Source organism: Cupressus sempervirens, chromosome 5 (genome assembly GCF_028749045.1).
Source record: "Cupressus sempervirens isolate cs-2001-9-10 chromosome 5, ASM2874904v1, whole genome shotgun sequence".
Taxonomy (NCBI): Eukaryota; Viridiplantae; Streptophyta; class Pinopsida; order Cupressales; family Cupressaceae; genus Cupressus; species Cupressus sempervirens.
The window spans coordinates 850,237,366-850,250,991 of NC_143122.1; the positions used below are offsets into that span (position 1 = coordinate 850,237,366).

The 13,626-nt window shown below is 33.7% G+C and overlaps 1 pseudogene; it reads left to right on the forward strand.

Annotated features, from left to right (window-relative positions):
* The first annotated feature begins 7,135 nt into the window (after positions 1-7,135).
* Positions 7,136-9,658, forward strand: LOC149558579 (L-type lectin-domain containing receptor kinase IX.1 pseudogene; annotated as a pseudogene).
* Positions 9,659-13,626: the final 3,968 nt, after the last annotated feature.

The following is a 13,626-nucleotide window of genomic DNA, read 5'->3' on the forward strand; positions in this document are numbered from 1 at the left end:
TTAGTCCATGTTTGAGTGGGTTGTATAAGGAATCTTCGACAAATCATCCTATAGACAACAATTAAGCTATAGAAAATTAGAGAAACAGAGCAACACAGATTCCAAGAAAAGTACATTAAGAAAATTGAGTAAATTGCAAAGTAAAAATGTTTGAATCAGAGGTTGTTGTTACAAGATCTCGCATGAGATCTCTGTTAGAGCCATGCGAAATCTTTTTATAGCCTACACGAAGAAATAAGGTGCCACACAAAGGTTCACGTGCTCGAGCACTTTCTCACACAAACCAAAAAGAATCTTTGTGCGAAGATTCAGAATCCTCATGTGAAAATGGATTATCTCGCATGAAGATTCCTGAATCTGTACGGAACTGTATGGATAGAGAGCTTAAAAACTAATTTAAAAAGTGCAAAGAAGGCCTGAGAAATTGATTTTCTCGGCCCCACGGTGGGCGCCAAAAATGTACCTATGAAATGTGGCCTCTAAAACTCATAGACACTTCAACATGGTCTTTATTCGTAGATTCATCCTAGAATGAACATGAGATTGTACACCCAAGAATATTCTGGTAAGGTGACCTGTTGCCTTCGATCTAGAGAGATTTTTCTTATTAAATATCCTCAAATTTGAGGTGTAAGCAACCAAACTCTCTAAGAACAAAGGATTTGAGAGATGCAACTAAGCTAGATGAATGTGTAAATTTACTCTAAATGTATAATGCAAACTAATTTAAGAACTTGTAAAAGAAGTTATACTAGATGCATACATTATAAATGCTAAATGAAATTAAGCTAAATGATGAAAAAATGTGAGAATGTATTGAGCTAAGTGAGAGCAACATGCGATAGCAATTCGATAGCAAATCAAAAATCCCCCCAAAATGAAGAAATGAAGGTCTCTTAAATAGATTTTACTAAAATACTCCAATGGTTGAGATTGATTTCAATCAACGGTCAGGATTGAAGATGAGGTTCAGTTAAGGTGGAAGATTCCCAAATTAGAGGGAGTTAACTAGCTCAAATTTGAGTGTAAGAGTCAGTCAACTTAGATAAAATTTAGTGTGAGAGTAAGTGATCTAGGTCACCTCTAATTTGATCAGCAGTGAACTAGGAATTTCCATTTTTGAACTGAAGAGAAAATTAGGAGAGATATTTAATTTAATAAAATGAGATATGCTCTCATAAATATATTTTCTATTTAATTAAATAATTTGATTTAAATAATTAGAGACACTTTTCTGTTTAATCAAATAACTTTATTTAATTAATTATGAATAACTTCCTATTTAATTAAATAACTTTGCTTAATTAATTAGAAGTAGCTTCTCCATTTAATTAAATAATTTCATTTAATTAATTAGAAATACCTTCCCCATTTAATTAAATAATTCCTTTTAATTAATTGATATAGGTGTATTTATTAAATTAAATAAATTTAATCTCGTAGTACAATAGTCTTAGGAGATAATTTAATTTAATAAAGTATGAATAATTTAGATTAAATTAAATTGAAATCAAATAGGTTTAATGTGACTAATACAAGTGCATAGTATATGGATTAAATAATGAGTATGATGAATGCAGATTAGGGTTTTCTACATCTGACAATTAAGTCAAGTAGCGAGTAGCAGAATGAGAATTACCTATTAGAATAGGTCTTAGAATTGATCAAAATAGACTAGAATTGGTGATCATGGCAATGAGCCAATTTTGGGGTATTACAATACGTATTCCAGTTTTCTATTCCCAAATAACAAACCTTGAATAAGTATTCCTATTCCACTTGCGACCAACCTTTAGGGTCCATTTGGTTCATAGAAGATGACAGGAATTGGCTTTTTCAAAATCTAGATTTGAAAAAATTTGTATTTGTTTCAAAATTGGCAAAGTGGAATAGCGTACCAGACTTCCAATTTTGCTTCAAAACTAGGGTTTTCCAACTTCCCACTAGGAAGTAGGAATTGAAAATCAAAACCTAGTTATATTTTCTAAGGAGTGTAAAAAATAATAGATTGGACTACTTTTTGAAATTTGCCTTCAACTCCAAGCTTATACATAAAATTTTGCCTTCACACACATCTTCCAAGTGAAACAAATGGTTCAATTAAAATCTCAAAAATCAGAATGAAGATTTGCAAAACCTTGACTTGGATAAACCAAGGTTTGTAGAAATCCCATGTTGGAATAACTAATATATCTGCCTCCACATTGGTTGCAACTGAACTATTGTTTTGTTCAGTGGATGTTTGCTAACTAAGTAAATTTGTTTCTCACATTCTCTATTCCCCAGTGAACAGTTAAGGACACTTTCAGTGTTGTTAAAAGTAACAAGTCATACCCCTTCCACAACAACATGCATTTGGCTTTGTAGAAGATTGTTAGAATTAACATCATTTCTAAGTAGAATTTTAGAAACTTCTGATTGCTAAGAGCCTTCTATAAATAGAGGCATAATCATAGCTTGTGACATATTGTAGTCACATATATTTATCAATAAAATTAATTCTACTTTCTCTATTTTATTTTTCTTCCTATTCAGCTTTGTGACTCAATAGTGTGCTATTTTATATTTCAATTTTTATCATGGTATCAGAGCATATCTGATTTCTGGGTAGTGACTTTTTTTTGGGAGCAAATCTCTAATCTTCTTTGTTGCAGGCTGAAAATTGGTTAAGCAACACCAAGTTTGTTCTCTACACAAGTTTGGTGAGAATTTCATGTTCTTGTTAACTCTAAAGTGCTAAAAGTTCTATTTTTTTCCAAATGAAGAGAAGTTGATTAATGGATTCTCTTGGTATTCCTCTACCCTCAATTATATTGAATGGAAAGAAATACTATGATTGGGTTTCACAAATTGAAATGTCTCTAACCCTAAAAAACTGTTATGATATTGCTAATGGTAGTGAGTAGAGATCAGGAGGTTCTGGAAAAGAATGTGATGATTGGGATAGGAGAGACAAGAAGGTGGCAGCTTTAATAAAGTTAACACTTTTAGAAGAAGTTTTTCCAAAAGTTCGAAATGAAAGAAGTGGAGTGCAAATATGGAAGATCCTAAAAATTTTGTATCAAAATTCAGGTGATGTATGGATTATATCTCTCACCATAGAGTTGTATAATCTAAAATTAAAAGGTTCACAAGAAATAGTGACTCATTTAAGTAAATTAATGGAAAAGAAAAATGAATTGGTTTCTCTTGGAAAGAGCATAGATGATAAGGATTTTGTGTGAATAATTACACAAAGTCTTCCAGGCTCTTATCAATATTTTATAAGGGGACTTGATACTATTGATAAATTAAAAGGTATTAAATCTGATAAGTTGTGTGCTAAGTTAATTCAAGAAGAAAAACATCAAATAAGAGAAAGAGAATCCTCTATTGTTGATTGTGAATCTTAAGCATTTGTAATGAAAGGAAACCAATATCATCAAAGGACACAAGATTATCTAATAGAATGAATTGGAAGTATGGAGATAATAATAATTCATATAGGAATCCAAATAGAAATAATTGGAAATGTCATTACTATGGTAAGCAAGGACACAAAGCTAACAAATTTTACAAAAGGATTAATGATTAAGAAAAGAAAATCATTTGATTCTAAGAGGAATGCTTTCTATGTAGCACTTAAAGAAAATAGTTCTTTTAAGGATGAATGGATAATTGATTCTAGTTACACACAACATATGTCAGATAATAAGGAGCAATCTGAGTTATTAAGTGAAAGCAATGGTGAAAATATATATCTAGGAGATAATAGTCCTCTAGAAGTTTAAGGAAGTGGAAATTTTCAAGTAAATAATGGAATGTTTAAAAATGTGAAGCTTGTTCATCAACTATCAACAAATCTTCTCTCTATCTTTCAAATTGCAAATCAAGGATACAAAGAAGAATTTTACAATGATAAATGCTTAGTCATGGATGTGAATAAAAATTATGAAGTGACTACAATTGGTGGAGTGGCAAATGGGTTTTATAAATTTCAAGAATTTATTGGAAATAAAGATGTATGTACTATTGCAAAGTATGATGATATAAGTAGGTTGTGGCATGAGTGTATAGGGCATGTAAACTATCAAAGTCTCAAACTTATGGAGAAGTTGAAGGTGGTGCATGGTCTACCAAGAATCTCTCCAACAAACAGAGTATGTGAAGGATGTGCAATGGGCAAACAACATGTAGAAAGTTTCCCACAAGGAAAATCATAGAGGGCCAAAATACCTTTACACTTAGTCCACATCAATGTGATGGATCCTTTCAAAACACCCTCACTTGGAGGTGCAAGGTATGTTCTCACATTCATAGATGACTATTCAAGAAGAATTTGGGTATACTTTCTACAAAAGGAGGAAGTGTTCCATAAATTTAAGGAGTTTAAGGTTCTAATTGAAAAGCAAAGTAGGAAATTTCTAAGAATTATCAGAATGGATAGAGGTTCTGAATACATGAATAAAGAATTTTTGGGATTTTGTAAACAAAATGGCATAAAGAAAAAAATCACTATTTCTTACTCACCACAACAAAATGGGGTAGTAGAAAAGAAAAATAGGACTATAATGAAAATGGCTAGGTATATGCTCTATTCTAGAAAAATAGAGGTACATCTTTGGGCTGAAGCAATTCATACAATAGTTTCTATTCTAAATAGACCTCCTACAATGGTTGTCATGAACATAACCCCTGAGGAGGCTTAGAGTGGAAGAAAGCCTATTGTGTCTCATTTTTGTATTTTTGGTTGCACTGCTTATGCTCACATTACTGATGAAATGAGAAGTAAATTAGAAAGGAAAAGTGAGAAGTACATAATGGTGGGATATAGTGAAGAATCAAAAGGATATAGGCTATATAATCCTAATACAAAGGAAATTCAAATCAAAAGAAATGGTTGGTTTGATGAAGGCTTTGAGAATACTAATTCCTTTACATTTTTTTAGTTTCCTTTTTTGCTTGAAAAAGATGAGCATATTGATACTAATGTTTCAGAGAAAAATATGATATCTCCTACAAAAGGAAAAGAAGTGCAGGATAAAAATTCAAGCAACTGTAATGATGAAGACACAAGGAATAAAAGAAAAACTTGAAGCATTCAAGAGGTCTATCAAGAAGGCCCTAAGATTTTTGCTAACTATGCTCTTATGGCTAAGGTGATGTAGGTTGAAACTCCAAGCACATTTGAGGAAGCAAAAGGAAAAGATGAATGGGAGGAGGCTATGCAAGAGGAGTACAACTTCTTGATGAAGAATGGAATTTCGGAATTGGCAACATTTCCAGAAGGAAAGAATGTGGTTAGCTACAAATGGACCTACAAAAAAAAGTTGACATTAGATGGAGCAATTGAAAGATATAATGCAAGGTTAGTGGCCCGTGGCTTCTCACAAGGAGAAGGTATTGACTATACTGAGACATTTACCCTTGTTGCTAAAATGACTTCCATTCAAACTATTATAGCATTAGCTACAAAGTGTGGATGGAAAACATTTCAAATGGATGCAAAAAGTGCTTTTTTGTATAGTGACTTAGAAGAAAAAATTTATATGCAACAACCACTAGGATTTGTTAATGATGGTGAAGAACATCTAGTATGTAGATTGAGGAAATCTCTATATGGCCTTAAATAGGCTCCAAGGGTGTGGTACTCCAAAATAAATGAATTCTTTGTAACAAAAGGATTTAAAAAGAGAAAAGTTGACCCGAATGTATATGTCAAGCATATTGAAGATGAAATTGTTATCATTTTTTTTATATGTGGATGATCTAATCATTATAGGGGATTCTAGGCAATGTATTGATGACACCAAGACACAACTTTAGAGAAAAATTGAGATAATCGATCTTGGATTGATGCACTATTTCTTGGGCATGCAAATTTGGTAAGAAGATAGTAGGATCTTGTTTTCCCAAACCAAATATGCTAAGAGGATCTTGAAGTACATCAAAGGCACTTACAACCTTGGCATTATGTACCAACATGGATGAGACCCTACTTTAGTAGGTTATATAGATTCTAATTATGCAGGTGATATTGATGATAGGAAATCAACTTGAGGATATATCTTCCACCTTGGATCTAGACCAATCTCTTGGAGCAGCAAGAAGCAATCAACAATGACACTATCATCAATAGAAGCCAAAATATTGCAGCATCAAATGCATCTCAAGAAGCTCTATGGATCAGAAGACTATTTGAAGAGACATGTCATCAACAAGTTCATCCAACTACCATATTCTGTGACAACCAAAGCACTATCAAGCTTACAAAGAATCCTGTCTACCATGCAAGATCCAAACACATTGAAGTTCACCATCACTTTGTTCGAGACCTCATGGAGAGTGAAGTAATCAAGCTACACTTCTGTGGCACTGAAGATCAAGTTGCAGATATCTTACCAAATCATTCTCTACAGTCAAATTTCTCAAATTTTGAACTTTCTTATGTCTCAAAGAAGTTGATGTTTAACTTTATTCTTGTAATAATTTCTCCCACACAATGTCTTGAGTGGTAGAAATTAAGGGAGGGTGTTGGAATAACTAATATATTTGCCTCCACATCGGTTGCAACTGAACTGCTATTATGTTCAGTGAATGTTTGTTGACTACATAAATCTATATCTCACATTCCCTATTTCCCAGCGAAAGTTAAGGACACTTTCAGTGCTATCAAAAGTAATGGCATAACCCTTCCACTACAACATGCGTTTGGCCATGTAGAAGGTTGTTAGAATTAACATCAGTTCTAATTAGAATTCTAGAAACTTCTGATTGCTAAGAGCCCTCTATAAATAGAGGCATAATCATAGCATGTGACATATTGTAGTCACATATATTTATCAATAAAATTAGTTCTGTTTTCTCTGTTTTATTTTTCTTCTTATTCAGCTCTATGACTCAATAGTGTGCTATTTTATATTTCAATTCATCCCGATTTTTTAAATTCCACAAATCAAACTAACCCTTAAGTAAAATGATAAAAAATCATGATCGGTCAAGTCACAACTATCTACAAATTCGTGCTGATAACCAACACAGTTACTCCACTACCTTCTCTACGACCAGGTTCTTTGGCACGTGTAAAGTATTGCTCTCTGCTTTATGAAAAGCAGTCTAAGGTTTTCAATCGAATCTGCATGTTAAACGTTTCTCCTGGCCCAGCGACTATCTAATCCAAACATAGTACCTAAGGTTCAGAAAGAGCTCGCAGTGCATTCCATACACGAACAATGTTTCTATAGGACAAATTTTGAGCAGCTTTGTTAAAATGAAGGAGCTTGCTACGATTAAAATGAAATTGTTTCAAGGAAATCTCCAATGGCAAACAGCTCTGCTTGGACTCTCTTCCTTTTCTTCCTCTTGATCGTCTCTCTATTCTCTTATATGGCATGCGAACGAAACATCAGCTTTTCTTTCCCCCAACAGACAGATATCAAGGTAGATCTGGATGCTTACTTTGAGGGACACAAAATACAACTCACCAGAAATGAAATTGGTGGCGATTTGAAATGGAGTGCAGGCTGGGCCACCTACAACAAACCAATTCCACTATGGGACAACTCTTCTCGGGCTCTCGCAAGTTTTACAACGCATTTTCAGTTCATTATCAGAAACTCCACCCTGAATTCAGCAGATGGACTCACTTTCTTCATTGCTCCTTTCGACTCCGAGCCGCCCACGAATGCTTGCGGGCAATGGCTTGGCCTCTTTAACAAAACCACAGATGGTAAATCTTCAAATCATCTCGTCGCCGTGGAGTTCGACACATTCAAGAACAGCTTCGACCCCGATGACAACCATGTTGGAATAGACATCAATTCAGCTGTTTCGGTGGCCAATGTTTCCCTGAGTTCTGAAGGCGAATTCCCAAACAATACTCTCCAAAATTGGAAAGCTTGGGACGCTTGGGTTGATTACGATGGGAGTACAGAAAAATTTCAGGTATTTCTCTTACAAAACCCTTCTGCCAATCTGTACAATATCTCGAAGCCCAGAAGACCCATTTTGAGTTATCACATAGATCTGCGGGACTATGTTCCGGAATTCGTCAAGGTCGGCCTCACCGCAGCCACTGGAAGAGAAATAGAAACACACACAATCTTAGCTTGGAATTTTTCTTCTACATATTCATGGGAAATAACGCCATCTGCTGTTCCTCAGAATAGTATTCATGCAAGAGCTCCAAACAGTAGAAAGAACGCCATCTGGGTATTCCTCTTCGGCTGTTTCCTGGGGCTCTGCTGTTTAATACTTATCGGCGTGTGGTGGTATTTAAAACAGAGAGAAACAAGGCGGGATAATGAAGTTGAGGAAGGAGAAATAATAGAGTTAGACGAACAGTTTTCTCAAGGCCCCCGAAAGTTCTCTTATGCTCAACTCAGCGCGGCTACCAGAAACTTCAGCGAGGATGAAATGCTGGGAGAAGGCGGCTTCGGAGGCGTCTACAGAGGCATCTTGCCTACAACCAATGAGACCGTGGCTATAAAGAGAATATCCCAGGGTTCTAGACAGGGTAAAAAGGAATATGTTTCTGAGGTAACCATAATAAGCAGACTGAGACACCGTAATCTTGTGCGGCTCTTGGGATGGTGCCATGAACAAGGCGAGTTGCTTCTTGTCTACGAGTTCCTCCCAAATGGAAGTCTAGATAATCACATATTCAACGAAAACAAGGGTTGTTTGAGTTGGGGCCGAAGATACAACATTGTTTGCGGCTTAGCCTCTGCTCTTATTTATCTCCACGAGGAGTCCGATCAGCGTGTTGTGCACAGAGATGTGAAGGCCAGCAATGTGTTGCTCGATTCAGATTTCAGTCCAAAGTTGGCAGATTTTGGCTTGGCAAGACTGGTAGAATCTGATCGTGCTTCCTCCCATACGACCGTGGTTGCAGGGACATGTGGGTATTTAGCACCAGAGTGTGTCGAAACGGGAAAGGCGAGTCCTGAGTCAGATGTGTATAGCTTTGGAGCTGTGGCTTTGGAAATTGCCTGCGGAAGGAGACCAATTGATGTCAGCTTACGTGAACACAATTTCAGGCTGGTGGCCTGGGTTTGGTATTTGCGTGGGCAGGGGAAGACTTTGGATGCGGCAGATGAAAAGTTAGAAGGGAATTTCGATGCTGAAGAAATGGAGCGGCTGCTGGTGGTGGGATTGCTATGTTCGCACCCGGACCCAAAAGCGAGACCTAAGATGAGAGAGGTGTTAAAGATGATGAAATTTGAGACTTCATTACCATATGTTCCCATGCATCTGCCCGTTGCCGTGTATAGTGAATCTGTCAACTCTAATTGTATGTCGTCATATTCGTCTGAGATGCCATCGCCATCCAAGTCTTTGCCCTCGCGGTGTCCTGCTTTAGAAAAAATCGGAGGGCAGAATTTCAGTGCTCTGTTATGTGGTCCAGATCTCCACTGTTCACTTCAAAGTTCATAGATTTACTGTGTATAGGAGGGTTGCAGAGTTTCTTTTGCGTTCAGGTCACATGTAAGTATACTCACACTTGACTACAGGTTACGGAGTTATCCACTTTTTTCTCTATATTTTATTAAGACAATGATAGCAATCAACCTTGCTTTATAAAGTTGCAATAAATTATTTAAAAGTATATTATTTTATTAATAGAAAGGCACTATACATGAAAAAATATTTATATAATAAAATTAGCATTTATTTTAAATGTTAGGAAAATGTTATGAGACATTATAGTGCTAATTTTATTTTAAATGTTAGGAAAATGTTATGAGACATTATAGTGTTCAAATGAATCAAGAAACATAGTTTATTTAGTAGTTATTAGATTTATTTTGTCGTAAAAATTAATATATTTATTATATAGTTTAGTTTTATGAGAGTTTTTGACATATTGATGATTTTATATACAAACTATTTGATTCATAGTTTGTGTAAGTTCAATATTTATAAATCAATTATCCTTTTATAGATATGTTGAGCATTATATTGCAAACTTTACATATAATGCAATTGCATAAGGGAATTCATCAATGTATTTCTATCTTTTTCTTTTCATCAATGTAGTTCTATCTTTTTCTTTCAAAAACTACTAAATAATGCATGCACATAAGGACAAAAATTATAAATGTAAAATCTTAAATATGATATTTTTAATTTTTTTTGCAAAAATTTGCCCTTTTTGGTTCTACTATATACACACATATATATAAACACAAATGTCTGTGTGTGTGTGTGTGTGTGTGTGTGTGTGTGTAGTCCTTTTATGCAACCTTTAAAAATTATGTTTCTCATCACGTTACTATTGTCATTACATTTCTCATTTCTCATTTCTATTAACTATGATTTGCAATGGTGGAAACTTGGTACTTGTAAACTAGTGTGAGCTACAAGTATGTGTTCAATTATTCATGTCTATAGAGGCACAATTTGTGGCTAGTAATAAACTAGTAAAAGTGATGAATTTGTTAAGATAATATTTACATTTTAATGTAATGCTAGTCATGAAAATAGTAACTTAAGAGAATGGCATCCCATGCACAAATTTCTTATCATCTAACCCAAGCCAAAGTGGAACTCAAAGGATTGAAGCTCTCAAAATAGGAAAGAATTGTTTCTTGCAAGCTTATTCCAAAACTCAATAGTCGATATATGTTCTTTGCATAGGCAAGTCTCATTTGTAAGGACCCCCTAAACTATATTAGTATACACTTCTAGAATGCATTATAAGCTACCTATATTGTATTCTTATATGATAATGTATATCTTGCATATGTAGATACATCAACTCACACATTCACATGATACCTTGAATTATTTGTTTCCTATCTTAAATATATTGTCCTATAAAATGTATGCCAAATAGATGACATAGATTCTATGCAATTAAAGTCTTCATGAAATATTTACCAAACTTCATGCCTTAACACTCACCCAATGACAATTGAAAAAAATAGAAATAAAATATAACACAACAAAATACTCCAAATTGGAATGTTGAAAAAACCATCCTAAGCCATTGAATTTATAAGGAAAATTTAGGCACATTCTAGATCAAGCATTAATGATGGAAAGGTGAGAGAAAGGTTGGTCAATGCTAGAGAACTTACATGTGAGAATTATCTACATCATACTTGGTCTATGCCAACTACAGAGAAGGCTGGTGTAATTAATTTATTTCAACATCCCCCCTAAATTAATTACAATAACTATACTACATATCTAAATTAACTATCTAAATATCCTCCCATAATCTAGAAATGATGGGTCCTAACTTAAAGCCATGTTAGGTACCCATTTACAATAATATATTTTCTTAATACAAAATGGTTGGAATTCATTAAAACCCCTTTGAATGACAACCATGACATATTCATGTAACTTCTCGTAAGCCCAAAAGATGTCGAATAGATACACACTTTTCTTCACATAAGGCCTTAGTGAATAAAACACCAATTTGGTCATTTGTTTGTACTATTGTAGATGAATCACTTATTGTTGGATTAGATGCCAAATATAATGATGATAAACCTCAATATGTTTGGTTTGAGCATGAAACATTGGATTCTTAGACAATGAGATGACACTTTGATAGTCACAATGACTTAAAGAAGGCCATGCATGATGTTTCTTGAGGACAAAGGGAATAGTCTATAGCCAAGTTATTTCTTTGGTTGCTTCATTTTTCCATAGGGTGAACCCACAATAATGGGTTCCACTTTTGTGGGACAAAGGAAATTGAAAAAAAGGCAATATCCACATATTGGATGTACCACATGTTTGCACGAACATTCAAGTTAGGTTCACATGAACATAATTATAATCCATGTTTGCACGAACACATTTGATATATATGAGATATGTTCGCATGAACATACCTCATTAATATGTTTGTGCAAACATATTTTATGGCGACTTTCACTATCAAAAACATCCTTTTCTCCATTTTACTATTCATTTCTATGGTGTGCAATTTTGATTAGGATGTTGGAGTGGCCGTGTTTGATTAGTTAGTCTCCCACATCATTTTTTGTCATTCTCCTCCAAATTATCGTTGTTGTGCTATTTCGGGCATGTTTATATGTTATTATTTAAATGTTTTTTATGTTTTCAAAGCATATTTTCATGTTAATTTAATATTTTTATTGTTTATTTATGTTACTTAATTCTATTAATTTAACATTTATAAAAAAAAAAATTATGTTAGTTATATATTAGAAAAATATTAATATAGCATTAGAAAATGTTAGTGAACATATTGTCTTCTAAGAAAATACGTACAAATTAACTCTAAATACTGAGATAAGAAGACTAAATCAACACTAATAGTTGGGTCATTTTTCTATTGAAAAGCATAAATGCCCTCTAAATTTATCTAGGTATAGCTCCCCATACATGATTTACAATGAATTCAAATATGGATGTTTTTAACTAGAAAGCACAAAAGGTTTACAAACATCTATCTGTAAATATAACATAGATGTGAAGGCTAAGTAACTTAAAAGAAAAGAACAGAAAATGACACAAAGTTCATTTGCCCAAATGTTGCATTACAAAGAGAATGAAAATAAGGAATGTATCTTCCATTCTCCTAAGAAAATGAAGAATTAGATCTTTGAAGATATCTTGAAATCAGAATGTATTTAGGAAACTACAACATTTAAATGCATTTAGAGAAAACTAAAAGTCATACAAAGATCACAATCAGTGGGAAGAAAATTGTCCAAACTCCAAGTTTTGATATACAGTTATCTTCCAAATCTCCCTTCTCTAAAATATAAAAGATAACAAAGATCTTATTACACATTGCATTAGAAAATCACAATCTAAAGGAAAACATAAATCCCTTCCCTACATTACATTCAAAATCAAAATTTCCCCTCTTCTTCTAACACACAGTTAAGAAAAAAAGAATAAAGACTGTTCTTCAATAGGTCTGAAGTCTGCTCTCTTAGAAAGTAGGAAGAACTAAAAATCTCCCTTTGCTATAGCACCAAGTCTGTCCTATTCTTTTAGAAGGAAAAAGTGGAACCCTTTTTGCAACTTAGGTTTTTCAATAAATAACCCTCAAGCTAGTTATGGTAACTAATTCTTGGAATAACTGACTCAACCATCTTTTCTTGGAATAACTAAATTAACCATCTTTATCTTTTCGAGTCTTTAAAACAACTCCTTCATTCTATGACTTGATATCCACTTTACATTATATTATGAATTCCAAATTTATAAATGTTATATTTATAAATGTAATGAGAAAGGATGCTCATGGAACTAAGAGTCAGGGAATATTTAAATAGGTGGCACTTGCTGGTTGTAAAGTGTTGTCATTATTTCATGACAATCATATGCAATTTTGACAGCACTGCACTCAATTGAACATAACTTTTGATATAAAATGAATCTTACAACTTCGTTTGGAGAGGAATTGTAAAATTATTATTTACAACACATATTAAAAATTTAGATCAATCCAATGGTTGGATTGCGAGATACAACCCTCGCAACATGACTATGTTTTTGTGCTCTGCATTTTGTGATTGTCCTAGGTAATTTTGATAGACCTACACGTAGTAACCCATAACTTTTGATCCATAAAAAATATGGAAAAAATATTTGGGGAGGATTTAGAAAACTAGGATTTCTAAATCATATCTGAAAATAAAGTCAATAAAAAGG